We start from the raw sequence: 22182 nt of genomic DNA on the forward strand, positions 1-22182 counted from the left end.
ATTCCAAACTTTGATTCTAGTCGGGGTTCAAAAGTGTATTGATCTATGACCTATGTCTTAATTTTTTTTTTTAAAGAATCTCTCTGTCGCTGACTTGCAGTTGGAGCTAGGGGTGTGATTCCCAGCCCATATAGATATTCTCGTACTAGCTCTCACTGAGCTAGAGTGCTAAAAATAGTAGTGTAGCCACAGTAGCATAGGCAGTGGCAGGTGGCTGCGTGGGCTAGCCACCCCAAGTACAAACCTGCCTGGACTCTGCAGGTTCATACTCAGGACAGCTAGCCTGTGCTGCCCATGCAACTGTGGCCACACTACTATTTTGAGAACACTAGTTCAATAAGAGCTGGTACAAGTATATCTATGCAAGCTGGGAATCGCACCCTAACTCCAAGTGTAGATTTGGACTCTTGTGTCCATAGGCCCTCTTCATTTCTTTTTTAGTAACTTCATAGCCAACCTATGCAGGGTTATAAGTCCTCCTACCTTAGAGCCCATTTTCAGGGGCTAGCAAATTTCCAGTTTCATTGAGCCCCCAAAGCATAATGTATTCCTTTGATGGAAAAGCCTTATTCATAGACTGTAAGATTCCAAGGCCAGAAGAGAGCATTGTGAGACTCATCTAGTCTGACTTCCTGTATAACACAGGCCATAGAACCACCCCAAAATAATTCTTAGAGCATTGCTTTTAGTAAAACATCCAATCATAATTTAAAAATTGTCAGTGATGGAGAATCTACCACAACCCTTGGAGTGACGGACATTTGGCAGGAGAAACTGGCTGTCTTCCAGACTGATAGACTGGAGGTATGTGAGGCTTCACGGTGGAATTGTAATATACTTATATACAGCTGTAATATACTTAGACTGCTGTAAGGCATTTGACTTGGTACAGCATGACATTTTGATTAAAAAACTAGAATACAATATCAATATGGTACACATTAAATTATTAAAAACCAGCTAACAGAGATGTCTCAAAATGTAACTATAAACAAGGAATCCTCATTGAGCGGGTGTGTTCCTAGTGAGGTCCCTCAGGGATCAGTTCTTGTCCCTACACTAGTTAACATTTTCATTAACAGCCTGGAAGAATACATAAAATCCTCACCGATAAAGTTTTCAGATGACACAGAATATGGGGAAGTTGTGAGTAATAAAGAGGACAAGTGACTGATGCACAGAGATCTGGATCACTGAAGAAGTACACAATATGCATTCCAGCACAACCAAATGTAAGGTCATACACAGGGGTGAAAGTAACTTAAAACTCTTACCGGTAAGGGGGCCCAAAGCAAGACCCCCAGAAGAGATGGGGCCTCGGGTGGAAGGGGCAGGCTGGTGGTCAGCTGTTGTTCATGTAAAACTGGGCAAACAAAGATGAACCCCTCTATAGGCGAAGCAGAGACATGGGATGCCGTAAGCAGCTACTGGAAAAGGCTGTAGCAATGATTGTGATGTGGATACTGTTGACATGGTAGACATAGTTTAGAATTGAAATGAAAGGGATTTGTCTATCATATTATTCATTAGCTGTATGTTGCCTGAGGCACTCAGGGGCATGTTGTGCCGGTATTTTTATCGTTGCTCACTTGTTCATTACAGTTTATTTCAATGTCACTTAACAAAAATAATCACTATTAAAAATGTTCTGTTTTTGTTGGGCACCTCAGAACATCTAAAGTGCCAGCTGCTTATCTGCTTTGTTGCTGTTGTTGTGTTTGGTTTCTAATTACACATGGCTGAGTGGAAGGAGCACATGCACAAATTTTATTCTTGTAATTATTTTTGAATGTCTTTTGGTTTGAAAATCTATTCCCCAATTGTCCCACAGAGAGCAGAAAAGCTGAGTTATTCCAAAAATATCTATCTCTTTCATGGAGGCATCCACCAGAAGAGGAGAGAGAGAGAGGTAGATGTACAACCATCTAAGAGTGGGGTCACACTGCACACACCATGGCCATGTAGGGTAATAGGGAAAGGAATTGGAATGTCCTAAATACAGCTGAACACAAAATGACAGACAGCAGCTTCTCCTCCTACCCCATACTTAAAATCTGGGACCTGAATCTTCCTTAAATGTTAAAAACCAATTGGAGCTACTCATATCCTGCTGACAAATACTGCTGTGAGTTTCCAAGGAAGCCTTTCACAAAGATAGTGCTGCTATTGTTAGTCTTTTCCAGCTCAAGAACACTATGAGCAATAATACAGCTTATTTTAACTACCATTTCTCCAGAATGGAGCGGAGGAGTTGATTCTCCTTTCACATTCATTCGTGTAAATCAGGAGTAACTCCACTGATGTGGTGTCAGTGGAGAATCCGTTCCAAGGTCTGTGAAGCATCACCTTTTCAGTGCTTTAAACATCTTTGCTGTAGTAGTGGTTTGTAGGACTCTACCACATGTAGATAGGGCATCAAGCACAAATGTAAAGTGAGGACCATTACAGAGCTTCCCTGATGGCTGCTTTTCTTTTTCTCCCCCCATTCTTGCTTCCCTCTCCAATCCTAGGATGGTTGCTGCTGCTCCTACAAACCCCCGTCCTTTGGTGGCTACATCTTTCTCTCCCACCCTGGACATCCTTCTTCCACTGTGTACCTTCCTCTTGATCTTCCTCCACATCCACCGGTTCCCAATGGCTTGCCTCTTCTATCACCTTCACACCCTTCCCCTGAGATCTTACACCTGCCTTCATTCTCCTTCCTCCTTCCTGCCTTTTTGCGGTGGCTAGTCTTCCTCCACTTCAGCCTCTTCCCTGGGAAACCCAACGCTTCTTTCTCATTCCCTTTCCCCTGGGAGTTCACTTCACACTTTCAGATTTTTGTGTACTGAACATTGCTAATGTTTTCTTGACATAGTCTTTTATATGGAATTTCCTGCTTTTTTAAAAAAATAAGAAAAATAATGGAGCAGAAAGGGTGGGGTAGAGTCAATTTAAAAGAAGAAGCTTCTCTGTCCTGGACTTCAAAGCTCTCTACCTCAGAGTGGTGATAGTGGTCTAGGAAATGTTACACTGAAGTACAAGCAATGGGAGAAATTGCACACACTCCATTTGTCCATAAGAAGCGTAATTTCTGCACATGCTTTATTATTTAAGGTTTTCTCTGTGTTGCTGTCGTAGTTCAAGTGTAGACAAGCTGCCTCAGTAAAGCTGTGACCATGCCATCCACCACTTTAACAGATGGGAAAACTGACTGGATCCATAAGGTGCCGGACAGTTTTATTATAAGGGTGGGGGAGGGGTATGCAAGGAGAGGCCCCTCTTCCTCCAAGTGCCCTGCTGCCCATTGGTCAGCCAGAGAGTTGCGAACTGATTGGCTTTTGTTCTTCACAATCATTTATTTAAACCCTGGTCTGGGGTTTCTCAGGCATCTTGTTCCATTTTTGACTGAACCCACGCTCTCTCCGTACTGTTATATAGCAGGGAAACTGTGTTTTCAGTTTGCTGTGGGTTTGACTGATCTCCTGTTCAAGCGGTCAGGAAGGAATTTTTTCCCATCAGAGTCAAATTGGCAGGGGCCCAGTAATTTTTATTTCACCTACCTCATAGCACCCTGGAGACACAGGTTAATTTGGTATGGCCGTATTTAACCTAGCTATGTCTCCAGGACTCTATGCGGAAGGCGATTGAGGAATTTATTGTTAGGAATTGTATGAATCTGAGTTCATCGCAACTTGCAGTCAGGCTCCAGTGCAAATAAAAAGCCAAAGGGCCAGTGACCAGAAAATGAGAGACATGAGGTTCGGCTAGCGGAGCCCAGGGCTGTGTGAAAAAGGGGAACCTGAAGTCCTTGCAGACTGGGATCTGTCTTCGGTAACTTCTGTTCCCTGAAGGTAGAGAGGATTCAGCAAAGCTAGTTGAATCCGTGGGGAAGGCTGTGGAGAGTCTATCTTGAATTATGGACTATGGCAGTGTTTCTCAAACTGGGGTCTGCCGGCCCTGCTGATCAACTCCTCCTCCTCCCTCCCAGTGCCTTCTGCACACTGCAGAACAGCTGTTCCTTGGGGTGCAGGAGGCACTGGGATAGAGGGGGAGGAGCGGGAATGGGGCGCACTCAGGGGAGGGGGCAGAATCATGTCCAGGGCCACTGGCCCCAGTGATCAACTCCTCCCCCTCCCTCCCAGCGCCTCCTGCATACCAGGGAACAGCAGGAGGCACTGGGAGGGAGGGGGAGGAGGGGGGATGGGGATGCTTGGGGGAGGGGACGAAAAGAGGTGGGGAAGAGGAGGGGCAGGGGTGGAGCGGGAGCAGGAAAAGTGGGGCAGGGCCTTGGGGGCAGGGGTGTCATGAGGGTGGGGCCTGGGGCTGATTGGGGGGCTTGGGGGTCTGTGGCAAAATTTTAAATCAAAATGGGGGTTCTTGGGTTACTAAAGTGTGAGAACTGCTGGACTATGGGATAGATGTCCTATAAACCCCACACTGGAGTCATTGGTGTGAGAAGATGGGCAAATAGTGCCTCTCCAATGTTAACTTTTAATAAAATTAAAACCTCTCACTTAAAATCCATCCCTTATTCCACCAGTATTCCCACTGATTTCAGTGGGGCTATTCACAGAAGGCTCAGCTTTGCAATGTGCTGAGTGCCCGCCACGCTCATTGATCTCAGAGGGAGTTGGGAGAACTCAGTTCTGGACAGGATCAAACCCAGAGGAAGGTGCTACTTATTGCTACTTTTCGCTCCCCAAAAGCCAGTATTTTATAGGCAGGAAAGAAGGGTGTCTTAGAAAATAGCTACGCTACCTGCTCACTTGCAAGGGCTCCTGGGTGAGTAAGGATCTGCTTTTCCCCAGCTAACTTGGTACTTCTCCACTCGTTTGATTTCCACTACCACCAAAAGCCATCCATGTGGTAGTTTCATAAAACTGCAAATTGCAGTTAAGTTCAAATTTCTTAGAGGCATTTCAAGTGCACATTGTAACAGAGTCTTATAATAATCATGTTGCAGAAAGAGTGTTATAACAGTCTTGTCTCTGCCTGAATTGCTGGGGAAAAGGCAGATGTGGAAATTATGAGTAATGTAATTGATGATCTTAAAGCTTTTAAATACCCAAGCTCTCAGCAATCAAGATCTATTTGAGTTCAGAATCTAATAAGTGGTAAATACAATAGATTTTAGTAAGACATTTCATCAAGTTCTCTGCAGTGCTTTTCCTCCTCTTGCTTTTATGGGCAGCATTATCATCTAATCAACAGACAAGTTGGAAAATTTTATTGTGACACATAATCATTTTTAGTTCATCATATTTTTCCTTTCATATGCAGTTGCGATGCGTTTTCTCATAAAGCACACGTTTTCAAAGGTTTTGTCCCCATTTATTTTTAACAGGGAGTAAGAAACAGAATATTGTTATCCCAGGTTGTTTATTGACAACTAATTTATTTTGTGCCAGTGCAAGTACTTGTATAAAAGACCTAAAATATTGGTGTTTTACTGTTAGGAGTTAATTTTGATTCTTAATCTGATTTCCCTTAATCTGCAGACTGGAGGGGGTGAAGCCAAAATTCCACATTATGGTTCTGTTTGAAAATTATCATGATATCTCAATCAGTGAGAAACAATCTTAACACTATTCCATGAGGTCCAGATTCTGATACCCTAGTTCACATTGACAAAGCTTGTTTATTTTTAAAAGATCTTACTTAGGAGTTAAAAACCTATTTGCACCACTGCAGAAACTGATACATCTTTTTTTTTTCTGGTTCTGTGAAAAGTAAAATATCTTGCAGTTCTGCCTCAGATTATTTCCCCACTTTAATAACACAAAACCCAGAAGACGTTTTTTTTCAAGGAAGAAATTTTTTCTGCAAAGAAGGGACTTTTATTTTTAAAAATGGGGAACAAAAATGGAGAAAACCTCGTCTGGACAAAGGCATAATTTGTCCAAGGATAGTGTCTTCAATTTTTTTCACTGCAAGCAAAGAAAAACAAATCCTTTGTTCACTAGTGTGTAGTGAAAACATTTGCTATTAACCAAATTCTTACAAATCCACCCCCTCAAAACTCCTATTTTGCTTGCAAGAAATGTACACGGAAACTCTAGGGGCCTGGTCTGCTCTGTCTGGGAAAATCTTCACTACAGAATTAGACCAGGCTCTTGCTTGGGTGTTATCACTAACTCCCTTCCAAAACAGAAACAAAAACCTCTCACCCAAGTTAGGTAGTGCTTTTAACCTGGCTAGGTGCAAAGCCCAGGTTCCACTTCCCCTTGGCATGGTAACCTGCCCACTTTATAGTGAAGATGCAAGCTCAATAATTCACGTTCTGGTAGTCCTCTAGTTCCTTCCCCTAATTCCCTCCCACCACAAACAGCGTACCCAGAAGGACAGACAAGTTCTTCCCCATTTCACTGGGAAAGAATTGTAAGTCGGCTGAGCTAACTGCAGCACAAAGCACGATGGGGAATGCCTCAGGAATCCTAGAGAAACACCCACACAGAGGCATGTAGCACCAGTAAGGACAGACATTGGGTAGGGTTTTGCAGTGTGGCTGCTCAGACCCAGCTGCTGATAACCCAGGCTAATACTGCAGTGAAAACATACCCTTTCAAATAGCCCTGTTCCTGCAGTTCATGGTGTTCTATAGCCCTCATGCTGCAGTTGTTGGTGTATGGGAAAACTGCAGTACCTGCATGGAGCCCCACTAACTTCAAACAATTTAAGGCAACAAGGCCTTAATCCTGCAGTTGACAACCTGTGTGTGGGTGGCCAAATCATTGCAAAGTGCCCAACGTGGGTACAGTAGTCCAGTCACATCCCGTCAATTGCGGGATCACAGCCTATTGCCGCCAACCATTTGCACTGGAAATGAAAGTCAGGTTAAATTAAATGGTTTAGATATTAGGGAAAGTAATCTGCCTCATTTAAAGCCTTCTGCAGTATGTACCATTATTGCAGGTTCTCTCATTTTGAGTATTAGTCTTACAGTTGAAACCCATGTTTAAACTTTGGCAGGTTGGGAGGTATAATAGAAATGTGTGGCTCGAGTATGAGTGTACGGATTAAGTGAACAATTTTGAATTGGTGATTGAGATGGTTAAATAATGTCTTTCTCAGCTTACAGTTACTGTATTTCCTAGTGACAAGAATTAAAGCAAACTAAAGAATCTTTTGGGTGCAGTGTTGTTTTTCCATGGATGAGGGATTACTGACTGGCTTTTTAACTTAAGTTTTTCCAAATAGTTTTTCAGTTATTTAATTTACTCTACATGGAGCCTATTGATTATTCAAGTTGGCAGTCAATTTTATAGGGCACCCCGCTGTTTCTTTGCTTAATGTAGTCAATGATTGTAATTGCTTGATCAGTGCAGCCCATGAAATAGGTTTTGTGTCTTTTTTACAATGCATTGATGGCTTTATCTGATGCAGTCTTGGCAGGGTCTAGGTTTTACAGCACTATCCTGAACTCCCAGAGGTCTCTAGATTAATGGCTATGGCTTTCTGTTGGAGCTGCTGATACTGCTCTCCAGAACGTATTCACACATCTGGCATGCCACACTTGGCAGTTGTGCCAGCTTTTTGTTGTGCAGTTACTGAATATCTCACCAGTGCCTAGTTAACTGTTTTCACTAAGGGAATGAGATAAAAAGCCATCCACAGAGCTTCTGGCATTCACTCTATGTAACTGTAATCATTTTTTTAAAATTTTCCATTGCACATTTTTAGGGCCAGTTGATATTTAGAAACAACAAAATACTTGTATTATGAACCCTGGTTTGATTCTATAAAAGATGCCAAGCTTGTCTTGATTTCCTGTAAACATATTAACTCTTTCTATCCAACAAACAGCTCTTTTTATCACAATGAGAATTAATACATGTATTAAAATTATACCCAAAAGCCTAAAATATCTTTACATGCAAAAAAGATGTCAATGGAAGAGTAGCAAAGAGAAATCTCCTGACCTCGTTATGATTAAAGTAATTCTTTTGCCTTCCATTGTATCATGTTAAGTTACTTAGGCATCATTTGGTTCTGCTTGAAAGTTAGTATTTCGGATTTGGTAGAATTTGAATTGTATTATCAGACGTGTAAAACGTAGTCATAATAAGGAGACCAAGAAAATGTAATGAAATATGCAACACAGGTGCATAAATCCATGGACAATATAATTATATAGCACACATACACCATTTACAATGCCTAAGGTGACATCCTGCCAAAAATGTAAAAGTGTGATAGATTTTGGACCAGCTGTGGTATGAACTGATTTCCTCAGTTAAGCTTGACATAGAAGCTGGACATGTGCAGCCTCTATATTAATTCTTTTCTCTCCAGATAGTAAATAGTAAATGCATAATGCATCTTTGTGTAGTAAAGGTCTACTGAGAAGACATCTGGAATACAATACTTTAAATTCCTAGTCTGTCTTTTCCACTGAAATCCCAGTTATGTTGGGCAATAACACAAGAATCACATATACCTATATGCAATATTAATAACCCATGGACCCATGTGTTAACAATAAATAGCCTTCATAAAATCTGTCACTGTGAAAAATAATGAGAATAACATGGGCAACGCTTCTCACTCTAGCAATGTTATTGGCATTGTATTGACATCACTGTTGGATATTTTATTATTCCTGCAGACTTTTAATGCAGTAACAATGGAAACTGTTTGCATTTCTAGGGCCCAATCCCACAAAACACTTAAGCATGTGGGTAATTTAGCTTATGTTCCTAGTTCCACTGTATTCACATGCTTGAGTATTTGCAGAATAAAGATGGTGCAAATATTACAAATAATTTCTTCTATTTTCTTTCATTTATGAAGAATATTGCCATTTTACCTTCTATGGCATGTTTACCTGCATAAAAACTGAAGCATTTAGGGTTCTTAGTCTGGAAAATTTTACCCAACTGTGAGAAAAGGCAGGGCCTGCAGGACCAGCCTTAAAGGTGAGTGATTGGAGCAATCAGGGTGCCAGCTCCTGGGGCGGGACAAATCTATTTTATTGGTGGTGGTATTTTTTTGTTTGTTTTTGTCTTTTGCTTGACAATTCAGGATATGCCAAAAACATCATCTGCCCTGAGTAAAAGGAGCCATCTTAGAAAATGTTACTAGCAAACAATCAAAAGAAGCAGTAAAACTGCAAATATTCCTCCTTTCAGACACAGGGAAAGGATGCAATTTATCTTTCCAAACCCACAACAGTTGCCTTACTTTAAAATGTTGTAAAAAGTATATAGACGTACACACTAAACATCTGGCTGTTTATCTTTTCTTTCCAGGAAATTAAGATATGTGTACTGTGGTTACTGTTGAAAGCATTGCTTTATTTTTTTCCCCTTAATGGCACAATAAGTAACCATAAAATAATTAATTTAAAAAACAGCATGAGATGGTCAAGGGGAATATGAGGATTAGAGCTGGTCAAAAAATGGGGGAGAGAGAGGAATCACACATAAAAATAGTAATTTAGAATATTTCTGTTTGGTTTCCCTGCTTTTTCCTATTTTGGTACTAAGAAAGGGTTGGGTTGGGGATCGGGGAAGAGAAAAAGAAGAAGTCGTGGGGAGGGAGGCGGAACCTGAAAACTGAAAAACTAAAATACAATAAATAAAAACTGAGCCAGTCTAAATGTTTCATTTTCCATTTTGTTGAAAAATGAAAATTTTTCACACACAAAAAATCAGTTTTGAGAAAAGGTCTTTTTGAAATGTTTCTACCAGTTGAACCAAGTAGACGCTAAGTACCACAAAGACTGATAGGCCCAGATCCACAAGGTTTTTGGGCACCTAAACCCTAGAATTAGGTACCTAAATCTCACTTTTAGGCTGAACTGTGATCCATAAAACCTTTCTTGGCAGCCACCCATCCCTGTAGGTTCCTAAACGCACTCAGCACCTAAATTTTCCAGTCAACGTTCCCTGGAGGCACCCAGTTTTCTGCCTCTGGGCATGCGCATTGCGGTCTCAATCAAGACGTTGCAATGCCTATCTCCCACCTAATCACTATTACATTCCTTGAACATAGGCAGAGGTGCACCTATCTTCCCCATCTCACCTGTGGGGCCCAATCTGGTGGGCATGCTGTGGGGCTGTCCCCCAGATTGAGTCCCAGTCAGAAATCTGGTCTTTTGGGGGGCGGAAAGGAGGGTGAAGTGGTGCTGCCCTCATAACTTTTATCCCAGTGGTTAGAGAACTCACTTGGGATGTGGGAGACCTGAGGGAAAGGAAAGGATTCGAACAGTGTCTCCCACCTCTCAAGATAGCACACTCAAACCACTGAGCTATGGATATTTGGATGGGGGGGTCCCCTCAGTCTCTCCTGTTGAAGCTGCTCCACTGTGTGTAACTAGTAAGAGAGTCACTGGAGCAGGGGGAATGGACCCTGGGTCTCCCACTTCCCAGGTGGGTGTCCTAACCTCCAGGTTATAGAGACCTTGTCTACATGGTGCCCTTAGTTCACAACTGCTGGTGTGTAAATCCTAATGCCTACCAGTGCGTTGTGCACTAATTGGCCCATGTGGACCCTGCTGGCATGCATTACAATTCCCTAGTGGACATTAATGTAGTACTATTTGAAATGGGAATATGCCCTAGGGAACTTTTAGTGCTTGCCAGCAGCATCCACATGGGCCAGTCAGTGCACATTACACTGATACACATTAGAATTTACAGCCCAGCTGGCGTGGACTAATGTACCATCTACACAAGACCCAAATCCTTCTTACTTTCACTCTTGCCCAATGACTCTTTAATTATTTATTCAAAGTGCAACAGCTTCAACAGGCGAGATTGAGGAAGACCCCCACCAGACTATCCCATTGCTCCATGGTTAGAGCACTCTCTTCAGAGGTGGGAGACCCTTGTTCAAATCCTTTCTCCATCTCTGGCATAGGGGAGAATTGAACCTGGGTGTCTCATACCCCAGGTGAGTGCTCTAGTCACTGACTTAAAAGTTACAAGGTGGGCACCACCGTCTCTTCCTCTAGCTGTGTTGTGTGGAGTGTGGCACATGCTTTACTCATTCTCACAAGAAACAAAGTGGACACCTAACTCCAGGAGAGGGGTTCCCAGTTGTGGAACTATCAGAGATAGGCACCTCCCTGCAACCCAGACTTAGACAGCTTACTCTCTGAAAAGGGTGGGGCTTGTCAGCATCTCCCATGAGCTGGTTTAGGCAGCTTCTGGCCTAGTGTGCTGGCTGTTGTGGATCATATTCTAAGACACCTAGCTATCTGCATTCATTGCATAGAGAGCCTAACTATGGCTTTGTGGATCATGTTGCTGCTATTATTTTCTAGGCGCCTAAAAGTTAGGCATTGCAGTGCCCATCCCTTTGTGGATCCAGACCATAGATACTACTTATGAAAGCCTTAAAGTAATACAGAACAGGTTAGAGAATATTTAGATAAGTTAGATGTACTCAAGTTGATATGGCCTGATAAAAATTATCCTAGGTTACTTATGGAATTAGCAATCTCAGAACCATTAGCAATTGTCTTTAAGAACTCATGGAGGATGGGTAAGGCTCCAGAGGACAGGAGAATGGCAAAATAGTACCGATCTTTTAATAAGGGAACACAGAGGACCCAGGGAATTATAGACCAGTCAGACTAACTATGATACTTGAAAATAATATATTATTAAACAATCAATTTGTCAGCACCTCGAGTATAATACGGTTATAAGGAATAGCCAGCATGAATTTGTCAAGAACAAATCCTGCCAAACCAATCTAATTTCCTTCTTTGACAGGGTTACTGGCCTAGTGGATGTGGAGAAGCAGTAGACATGGTATATCTTGATTTTAGTTATGCTTTGGGCACAGTGCCACATGACATTCTCATAAGCAACCTAGGGAAATGTGATCTAGATATATAAGGTGGGTGCACAACTGGTTGAGAGACCATACTCAAAGAGTAGTTATCAGTGGTTCAGTGTCTAACTGGGAGGATGCATCTAGTGGGGTCCTGCAAAGGTCAGTACAAGGTCCAGTTCTAGTCAATATTTTCATTAATGGTTTGGATAATGGAGTGGAGAATATGTTTATAAACTTTGCAGATGACACCCAGCTGGAAGGGGTTGCAAGCACTTTGGAGGATAGGATTAGAATTCAAAATAACCTTGACAAATTGGAGAATTGATTGGAAGTCAACAAGATTCAGTAAAGACAAGTGCAAAATACTTCACTTAGGAAGGAAAAATTAAATGCACAGCCACAAAATGGAGAATAACTGGCTAGATGGTAGTACTGGTGAAAAGGATCTTGGGGTTATAGTGAATCACAAACTGAATATGAATCAACAATGTGATGTAGTTGAGAAAAAGGCTAAATATCATCCTAGGGTGTATTAACAGAGTGTTGTATGTAAGACATGGTAGGTAGTTGCCCCATTCTACTCAGCACTGGTGAGGCCTCAGCTGGAGTACTGTGACCAGTTCTGGATGTCACACTTTAGGAAAGATGTGGACAAATTGGAAAGAGTCCAGAGGAGAGCAACAAAAATGATAAAAGGTTCAGAAAACCTGACTTCTGAGGAAAGATTTAAAATATTGGTCATGTTTAGTCTTGAGAAAAGAAGACTTAGGGGAGATCTGCTAATAATCTTCAAGCATATTAAGGGCTGTTATAAAGAGGACAGTGATCAATTGTTTTCCATGTCCACAGAAGTTGTAACGGGCTTAATCTGCCTCAAGGGAGATTTAGGTTAGATATTAAGGAAAACTTTTGAACTGTAAGGGTAGTTAAACTCTGGACTGTGCTTCCAAGGGAGGTTGTGGAATCCCCATCATTGGAGGTTTTTCAGAACATGTTGGACAAACACCTGTCAGGGATAGTCTAGGTATACTTGGTCCTGCCTCAACACAGGGGGCTGGACTTCATGACTTTTTGAGAGCCCTGCGAGCCCTACATTTCTAGGATTCTGTTATAAGATACAGTTGTATCTTAATCATGAAATTCAGGTTCAGTCTGGATTTCAAAACACACAGGACTTTTGACATAAATGAAAGCACAGCATCTGGGTGCACTTGAAGAGTTGGTCGAGTTCAGGATCCTGACGCAGGGAAGAAAGGTAAGCAGCAGGATACGGACCCTGGACTTCAGGAAAGCAGACTTCGACTCCCTCAGGGAACAGATGGCCAGGATCCCCTGGGGGACTAACATGAAGGGGAAGGGAGTCCAGGAGAGCTGGCTGTATTTCAAGGAATCCCTGTTGAGGTTACAGGGACAAACCATCCCGATGAGTCGAAAGAATAGTAAACATGGCAAGCGACCAGCTTGGCTTAATGGTGAAATCCTAGCGGATCTTAAACATAAAAAAGAAGCTTACAAGAAGTGGAAGGTTGGACATATGACCAGGGAAGAGTATAAAAATATTGCTCGGGCATGTAGGAAAGATATAAGGAGGGCCAAATCGCACCTGGAGCTGCAGCTAGCAAGAGATGTCAAGAGTAACAAGAAGGGTTTCTTCAGGTATGTTGGCAACAAGAAGAAAGCCAAGGAAAGTGTGGGCCCCTTACTGAATGAGGGAGGCAACCTAGTGACAGAGGATGTGGAAAAAGCTAATGTACTCAATGCTTTTTTTGCCTCTGTTTTCACTAACAAGGTCAGCTCCCAGACTGCTGCGCTGGGCATCACAGAATGGGGAAGAGATGGCCAGCCCTCTGTGGAGATAGAGGTGGTTAGGGACTATTTAGAAAAGCTGGACGTGCACAAGTCCATGGGGCCGGACGAGTTACATCCGAGAGTGCTGAAGGAATTGGCGGCTGTGATTGCAGAGCCCTTGGCCATTATCTTTGAAAACTCATGGCGAACGGGGGAAGTCCCGGATGACTGGAAAAAGGCTAATGTAGTGCCAATCTTTAAAAAAGGGAAGAAGGAGGATCCTGGGAACTACAGGCCAGTCAGCCTCACCTCAGTCCCTGGAAAAATCATGGAGCAGGTCCTCAAAGAAGCAATCCTGAAGCACTTACATGAGAGGAAAGTGATCAGGAACAGTCAGCATGGATTCACCAAGGGAAGGTCATGCCTGACTAATCTAATCGCCTTTTATGATGAGATTACTGGTTCTGTGGATGAAGGGAAAGCAGTGGATGTATTGTTTCTTGACTTTAGCAAAGCTTTTGACACGGTCTCCCACAGTATTCTTGTCAGCAAGTTAAGGAAGTATGGGCTAGATGAATGCACTATAAGGTGGGTAGAAAGCTGGCTAGATTGTCGGGCTCAACGGGTAGTGATCAATGGCTCCATGTCTAGTTGGCAGCTGGTGTCAAGTGGAGTGCCCCAGGGGTCGGTCCTGGGGCCGGTTTTGTTCAATATCTTCATAAATGATCTGGAGGATGGTGTGGATTGCACTCTCAGCAAATTTGCAGATGATACTAAACTGGGAGGAGTGGTAGATACGCTGGAGGGGAGGGATAGGATACAGAAGGACCTAGACAAATTGGAGGATTGGGCCAAAAGAAATCTGATGAGGTTCAATAAGGATAAGTGCAGGGTCCTGCACTTAGGATGGAAGAATCCAATGCACCGCTACAGACTAGGGACCGAATGGCTAGGCAGCAGTTCTGCGGAAAAGGACCTAGGGGTGACAGTGGACGAGAAGCTGGATATGAGTCAACAGTGTGACCTTGTTGCCAAGAAGGCCAATGGCATTTTGGGATGTATAAGTAGGGGCATAGCAAGCAGATCGAGGGACGTGATCATTCCCCTCTATTCGACACTGGTGAGGCCTCATCTGGAGTACTGTGTCCAGTTTTGGGCCCCCCACTACAAGAAGGATGTGGATAAATTGGAGAGAGTCCAGCGAAGGGCAACAAAAATGATTAGGGGTCTAGAGCACATGACTTATGAAGAGAGGCTGAGGGAGCTGGGATTGTTTAGTCTGCAGAAGAGAAGAATGAGGGGGGATTTGATAGCTGCTTTCAACTACCTGAAAGGGGGTTCCAAAGAGGATGGCTCTAGACTGTTCTCAATGGTAGCAGATGACAGAACGAGGAGTAATGGTCTCAAGTTGCAATGGGGGAGGTTTAGATTGGATATTAGGAAAAACTTTTTCACTAAGAGGGTGGTGAAACACTGGAATGTGTTACCTAGGGAGGTGGCAGAATCTCCTTCCTTAGAGGTTTTTAAGGTCAGGCTTGACAAAGCCCTGGCTGGGCTGATTTAACTGGGAATTGGTCCTGCTTCGAGCAGGGGGTTGGACTAGATGACCTTCTGGGGTCCCTTCCAACCCTGATATTCTATGATTCTATGAATTCCAAATGGGTAAACTGGTTCAGAAAAAGGCAATGGTATTTGACTGCTGCTTGATGTTTGCCTACTTAGTGACTGCAAGATGAAACCCAGAGTAAGAACAGACCCATCTTTTTTCCTTAAACTTCCGCCTAATTAATACCAAATTTTGGCACAGTTTCTGGTTGAGATCAGAAGCAGAATTTCCAAAATACAGTAAAGCTTGTAGCTCCTTTTGTTATCTCTGGCTCAAGCAGAATCACGAAGAACTAGAAGTCTCCATAGAGCCTGTTCTCATCCAATGTTGTAGATTCAGGGCATGATTCTGATCTCACTTATACTGGTCTAAATCAGGAATAACTCTGCTGAAGTGAATAGACTTACACCATGTGAAAGTAATGTGAGTTAAAAATCAAATCTTGAGGCTCAGAGAGTTTGGATAAACTTTCCATCCATACTTTTTTGATGCTTATCCAAACCAAACAGAAACTCTGAACTTCTTCAGGTTTGCCCATTACTACTGTAAATGGGGTGTGAAGTTTAGTTTAGGTGTCTTGGACTGGAGTGTAAACAAGACAAGAAAGAACTGTCAGAAAAGCTACTATCCATTTAGCTCCCAGAAAGATGGAGATGAAGCTACAATATTCTTTTGTTGAGAACTCTTTATCTAAAGAGGGATGACTCACTGCATTCTTGTGCAAAATGTTACTTTTGTAACTGTAAATATTATACTTAGAGTATCAGGACATCACAGAGTTCAAAAATTATCTTTACTCTTGAAATATTTATACCTAAGAAGCATTACTCAAATAAGAATGCATGATTATTTGGATTTGGTTACATGCTTACAACATAATTACTTTATTTTTAGGTTTCAGTGCTGAATAGTAACAAGACACAGATTTTTTTTTTAAAAAATCAAGGGAGATAGAATGTTAATTGTTAGGCAACTAGGGTGTGTTTGTGTAGAGCAGAATCATGGGCTGTGCTTGAGCTGCCCGTTCGGGGATACTAGCCTCTGGCCCTGCCCCTTCTGCCCAAGACCCTGCTCTTCTCCACCCCTTCCATTTTCCCGCCCCCCCCCAAAAAAAGAGCCCTGAGTCCCCCACCACAGCCACAAGCCCTACAGCCCTGAGCCACGAGGGGCTGGGCAGTGGTGCTGAACACTTTTAATAGTGGGGGTGCTGAAAACTATCCATCTTGCCCCTGTTTGTGCCCCCTCTCCCCGGGGCCAGGAGCAGGGTCATCTTTTCGGGTGGTGCTGACCCGGACAGGAGTAAGGGGGCTGAGGCTGGGGCCACAGCTGGAGGTGGGCGTGCGGCTGATAACACGCATCTGGGACTGGGAGCAGAGCCAGCAGATGGGATCCCCGGGGGGTGGGGGCAGAAGTGGAGCCCTGGGACCTGGGCTGGGAGCAGAGCCCAGGCATGGGGCTGGCAGCCAGGACCCCGCATATAGGGCTGGGAGCAGAACCCCACGTAAAACCTGGGGGTGCTGCAGCACCCCCACACACACTCCTTCTTCCTGCGCCTATGGTGCTGAGCAGCCCCAGCTGCCCCAAGTCCCCAGCTGCAGGCTGGCCTATCCTTGGGGAAGAGGAGCAGCCTATCTGGGCTAGGGCCAGGTAGAAGTGGCGGGAAGCAGGAGGGGGCTCGGGGTGGAGCGTGGGCAGGGCTATGCATGGCTGTTTGAGGAGGCTCAGCCTCCCATGGCCTGCCATACCCGCCACCATTGAGAGGGGTTCTTTTGTTGTTTTTTAAATCTCAGCTGAATCTTTAATTCAATGATTGTATTGGAGCAGTTTGTGTTGAGTGAGACTAAACATAGAGAGTATATGAAGCTTCTCTTGAACTGAACAGTAGTGTTGTGAATCAAGAAATCTCTTTTAACTTAATTCTGATGTAATCTAAAGTTCTTTCAGATGTACAAAACCAGCATGTAGCATGAGACAAAATGAATCCCATTGCTCAAACAGAGCACTGCACGGTGTCCTAAGGAAAGACACAGTCCGACAGAAATGCCAAGGAGATGGGAGAAGGGTTGTTTCTTCTGAGGAAGCGTGGACTATGGCTCTGTAGAGTCACCATCACAGGTTAATGCCTGACTGGCCCAACTGGGTCCTGTTCCTTCCCAGCCTCCCCTCTGGGGTAACATAGCTCTATATTTCCATCAACATAGGTCAGGGCTAACAATTTTTAGCTCCGGAGCCAAAGCCCTGGACCCCAATCAATTGACCCTGGCCAGCCACAGCTGTGCTGTGGCTCTTTGATCGCAGTGTAGACAAACCCTGAGTATACACACTCTTAGGGGGGTTACAGTATATACACAAGTCATTATTCTGCAAGTTGTATAAGCCATTGATTTTCATCAGATGATTCCAACCACCTCCATTTTTCCATTAATAATTCAGTTGTTAATTTAATATGGGCATTACTCTTTTGAGCCACATTCCTATAGGAGGTATTTGTTTATGCAGTCATAGTGATGAAATACACTTATTGGCTGTGGTCATGTGTACTCTAAACAAGCATCTATCTTTCTTTAAAGTGCAGTCCTACTCTGAAAAGTGATTCTGTAAGAAGCACATAATGTGGATCCATGTTTATTGTGTCTCAATGATTTCCATATCAGACATTCTCAGTTTACAAATGTAGAGGTATTTTTCTAACTGTGAGCTTGTGTTCCTTCTTACATGGCATAAAGGTGAATCCATAGGACAAATTATCTCAGCATTTATACCTGTGCAATCTCAGTGTCACCATAAAATGCCCTCATTGGCACCTCTGCAGGCCCACTGACTTCATCAGGCTTCCCCAGGTGTGACTGGAATTTAGTAAATAATCTGGTAGATAACAGACAAGGTGGAATAGAATCCAGCCCCCTCCTTCTTAGCTAGATTGGTTCTGCAGGGCCAATCGGAGTAGAAAACAGTAACACTGTATTTTGTTGGTCATAAAAGAATCGAGATGGACAGGGGTGACATTTTCTGAATGTGGCCTCCATTTGTGCCCATCCAGTCTTGCTCATGCAGTCCCTTACCTACAAATCTACTTGTTACAGTTTTCTGCTTGGGTTGACATTCTCCTTCTGGACTGATTATGACTGGCCTCCTTGCAGGGAAAAAGGGGAGGATCAGGGAACTTTATCACCTTTTCACACCCTGTATGAGTATTATTGACAATTGCTCCCTCCATATGCCCAAGGTTCACATATTCATCATGGCCCTCACTCCCCCTTTACAAAGCAAGCCAGGCACACAGTTGTGGAAGAAGGTTGGGGAGGAGAGGAACAGTTTTACCCTCTCCCAGAGGTGATCTGGCGTCACACAGCTCCTCTGCAGAGCCTGTGCATATGGGTCCTATCCATAATGATTATGTTCTTCCAATTCTTTGGATACATTGATTGGTTCATTTCCTCTTCCCACATTGCAATATAGAGCTATCCCATATATACCCTCCCACTGCCAGTATTCTCCTGTAGCTCTATTAGAAAATGTCTAGATCATATACCTATTTGTTCTTTTTTACCAGAGCTCACCGCAGTACTGGGATCTAAGTGAGTGGATTCAGACATATAGTGCCTCTCTCATTGACAAATTCAACCATTTCCCCTTGGAGTATCCACTTAGCTTCTGCTATTAAAAACAATTTGTTGTTCTGTCAAAGAAAGCAAAAGAATTAGAAACTTTTTGGTGGAATCTCTCCCAGCTTTTGATGGTATAACAAACTAATAACATTCTCTCAGCAGGCAATAATGGATCCAATGGTTTGGTTTTGAGACCACTGTGGTCTCAAACCAAAATGGTTTCTTTTGAGACCACTGTAAATCCTTTATTGGTCTGTCCTTTGGTATCCTTACGCCTCCATGCCACTGCACAGAGAGTGCAGAGCTCTGGGATGGGTACATGGGGGAACTCTGTACTTCTGCATGGTGGAGAGAGGTTCTGTTCCAGTCCCAGAGAGACTGGAGTGGAGGGAGGTTTTGGGGGGCAAGGCATTGTTTGATCACTGGATTATACAGATCACTTGGCAACAAGTCCTTGAAAAATGGGAATTCAGGGTTGTAGCTTCTCTTCCAGTGCAGGGGCCACAGTGGTTTTCAAAGCCTGCCTGTGTGGCAAGATGTGGATTCTGCTTCCTCCCTCCCCGGAACCCTTGTGTAGTTCCCGACACAAAGCTCATCTAACTAAGGTTGGTGTAGTTGGGATTCAAATTTCAACAATCACAAATAAACCTATTTAAAATTCTATTTGTTGCTCTTTGGAGAAAATTTTCCAGTAGAATTAAAACTTACAGGGAAGAGAAGCAGCATATATAGGCATGTCAGTTGCATTCTGTTATGCAGCACCCACCCAGACAAAGGTCTTTGTCTGTAAAAGGCTAAAATATATCTGAGATAATTGCTGCTCATTGATTGTGCCTCTGAAATGGAGTCATTCGGGCATATTCCACCTTGAGGCTGTCTTGTACACTTCTTTGAAAGGGAAAATTCAAAAGTTCAAGTAAAGACACAAGTTCAATCAAATATGTGGCAGTAAAAGCTTGATTTACAGCTTTAAGGTTACTCTTAGCTGACCTAGCCCTGAGTGATGCTTGGCAATTTTGTCTGATCTTGTCTTAATGCTGTTACCCTGTGTTTACTAAATGATTTAACATTGAAATGTTGGAAGTAGCCACATATTTGTCTTCAGTCCGTTATGAATATTTGAATAGCTCTTTCCCCAATCATTCTGGAAGCAGAGCAGAGTGTTAAAAGCACAAAACTCATGCAGTATTACTTGGTGGACACTGTAGACCAACAGCATTGACATTGTATCAGGGATGAATCTGGAGCGAGTATTGAAAATGACCAAAGTTTGGAACAGAGTGTGCTGCATTTGCTTGAATCTTGTGTTAATTGCAAGTCAACACCCAACAAAAATTGTGCCGCCTTCGTAGAATGTATAAAAGATTCCGAAGTTACATCTGACGACAAAAATATTTTAACCTATCGATAATTTTTTCCTGTTCCACTAAAATATAACTAAGGTAAAAGAGACCCTGGAAGTCGGATGGTTTTGTGGTTAAGGCACTGGATGAGAACTCAGGAGATCTGGGGTAAACCAAGTTCATACAGGAAGCTCTGTCCCAGGCTTCCTGTATGAACTTGGGCAAATCACTCAATCTCTCCGTTCTCCATCTGTAAACAGGGGGATAATAACAGAAGGGGCGTGGGGAAAAAAATCATTAATGTTTGTAATGTGCTCTGATATTAATGAATAAGGTCCTAAAAGAATCGAGATGGACAGGGGCGACATTTTCTGAATGTGGCCTCCATTTGTGCCCATCCAGTCTTGCTCATGCAGTCCCTTACCTACACAGTTTTTGCAAATAAACCCTTGAGCATGCAGATAATAGGATAGACACACACACCTATTTGTACATACAAAACAAGTGTAAAGTACTTTGTGCTTGTAAATGTTACCATCTGGGTGCAGAAAGTTGGTATATAAACATAATGGAGGTGCAAAATTGCTCAGAAATACACGGCCAAGATGAAGCCTCTTTAAAAATTTGATCCTTAAAGTTGAATAACAATATTAAATGTCACTCTTATTAGAGAAATCTGCAGCCTTTCACCATCTTGGTTTTAATCTGATATATCTTGTATAGGAGGTGATGTACTTTTAGTGTGAAAGGACTAATTTGTGTTGTTTCTGTACAGCTGCTGGATTTAGTTGATCAGGACTTGATTAGACTAGATTTGGCCATCTCTGCTGGGTCAGGATATTTAACTCCCTGTACTTACTTTTTATAACATTTTAATAAAAGGATGAGCTCTTTTAATCAGTGCCTATTCATAATCATTTATAGTTAATGTGTCTGAAGGAAACCGAGAGAAATGAAAGGAAACACTTTTTCATTCATTATTCTTTTTTAAAATGTTCCACATTTCCTCCCTCCCACCCACCACATACTGATACTGCATGCATGGCTTGTTCTTGGCTTGCTCTGAAGCAAGCTGGGGCAAGCCTTGTAATATGATTCAAATTGTAAATCTCATGTCTTGCATCCCCCAAGCACCTCATCTTAGATGCAGTCTGGAACCTTCATTCCAGTACCAATTAGACTAATATATCCACCCAGCTCCTATTGGGGTGATGGATCGGCTGGTGGGGGAAATGCAGGCGATTTTCTCAGCTCCTCTGCATTCCCATAGGCATGCAGCATTTGACAGATTGGGCAGAACTGCCACAAAAGAGTCTGACACAGATGGTGTAATTAGAAAATGCGAAGTGCGAGTGTGAAATTTATCTTTGATCAGCACCTCCTTGCCAGATTGTCATCTATGTTAATATGATGATGGCTTCTTGGAGATGGATAGAAGGAAACAGCAGCCTTGAGGAAGAAATGGAGACTGAGGGAAGATATTTTATTTACCTCTGAAACTCGATCAATTTCAACATAAGCAAAATGAGATTTAATTTATTTAATTCATAGGAAAACAAATTGAATCTGAATCTGACACCCTATTTCTTAGGCCTGTTCTCAATATGGTAAAACCTTAAGTTTTGTTGGAAGAAGAAAGATATTGTTTTAATGAAGAAATAAATAAAAAATCAATCTATAAATGTAGGCACACTTCAAGTTACTGACTCAGTCTTTATTGAGACTTAATATAAACTAAATACATACAGAAAAATCACTATATTCCCTGGCTGGACACATTTACATGATCAGATGTTTTCTGTCCAACTTTGAATTTTCAGTAAAATTCTTTCTAGCAATGTATAGGGTATAGTTTTTGTTCTTTACAAAATACAGTATTTTTGAGGTCCTTGAGTTAGCTTTTTTTTAATCCAAAATTTTATTTTAAATTGAGTATTAATAAAAATATATACAACCTAGTTGTTTGTCATGACCAAAACATTCTGATTCATTTTTCTAATAGACTCACATTCCTGGAAGGTATCTTCCTCCAGATTATAGATTTCCCAAGAAGTCCATCACTTTGGAAGTT

The sequence above is a fragment of the Natator depressus genome, chromosome 2, assembly GCF_965152275.1.
Source record: "Natator depressus isolate rNatDep1 chromosome 2, rNatDep2.hap1, whole genome shotgun sequence".
Lineage (NCBI taxonomy): Eukaryota > Metazoa > Chordata > Testudines > Cheloniidae > Natator > Natator depressus.